The sequence below is a fragment of the Anomaloglossus baeobatrachus genome, chromosome 2 (assembly GCF_048569485.1).
Source record: "Anomaloglossus baeobatrachus isolate aAnoBae1 chromosome 2, aAnoBae1.hap1, whole genome shotgun sequence".
Taxonomy (NCBI): Eukaryota; Metazoa; Chordata; class Amphibia; order Anura; family Aromobatidae; genus Anomaloglossus; species Anomaloglossus baeobatrachus.
In genome coordinates this window covers 760,164,869-760,166,047 of record NC_134354.1, presented here as the reverse complement: position 1 = coordinate 760,166,047, position 1,179 = coordinate 760,164,869, and positions in this window count along the sequence as shown.

Here is a 1,179-nt window from a genome sequence, read left to right as displayed (position 1 = left end):
GGTCTACCGTTGCTGAAGCATACGCAGTCAAGTTCTACCACAGAGGTGCAGGAGAAAGGCGGGAACCACCAACCTGAGTAAGGGGCAAAGCGCAGCCGGCTGCGGGCACCGACCACCATCCTTTTTGGTTTACCAGAGACTCCGGTGTATCTGTCATAGTGAGTACAACAGTGCCCTCGGGCCGCATACCGCACCGCACCATCCCATCCGCACCTCACAACCACCGGGCCCCGTGACCATCACCCCCCTGCCCACGGAGGGGTCAACACCAGGCTGCATAACACCGTCCCCGGGAGCCTAGTCAACGGCAGCAGTGGTGTCCACATTCACCACAACCCATGGGTGGCGTCAAGAACTTACATCCCTAAACGCCACGGCCTCAGCCGTGAACCTTCCCCACCGAAATCCCTACACGTAGCGCCAACTTCACTTCAGAGCGACGTGACCCCCGGGTCCGGGAGGAGCTCGAGCCACCCACCGACGAGCACGGATCTGAGCGAGCCGAGCCACAGGGCGGTACACATCGACTCTTCTGGCGTCACAAACGGGATTGAACCCATCCACTTACCGGTGGAAGTGCGCCTTGAAGCAGAAGTCAGCGGGGACCCGTTGAAAAATTTCAGAATCCGCCATCTTGTCACTATCCCTTGGCGGGAAGTTTCCCGCCAGACCCATCTTCCCCGCGAAAAGAGCGCAAGAGTTGAAGCCCGGCCCCCTGGGAACAGAGCGGTGCAGAAAGGTGTGCGGCTGAAAAGTGAAGCTCAACAGAAAGAAAGCGGAGTGCGCCGAAAAGACCAAGGGGGAGCGGGTGAATTGGCGGCTGCTGATGACCGCAGGAGAAGGAAATGATGTCGGCGTTCCAGAAGGCGAGCGGAGCGGTGCCCGTCATCGGAGTGGCGGGACCCAGAAGCGGCAGAGGCGGAGTGGCTTTTGATCCAGAGGACCGAAGCCCGGGCGAGCTCCCCACAGGAACCGCTGCCTGGTTGGAGCGGGAGCTGAGTCGATTCTGCGTCCGGGTAAGAGCGCAGACCTTGCAGCAGGTGCTCGCCTGGAAGGTGGAGGTCCGGAGAATGGTTGCTGTGGTGTGAGCCCGCGAGCAGAGGAACGCCGCAGCCGTGCAGTGCCGAGACAAAGCCACGCAGACCCCCTTGTCGTCCCTCATTAGTTGGGAGCTGGAGC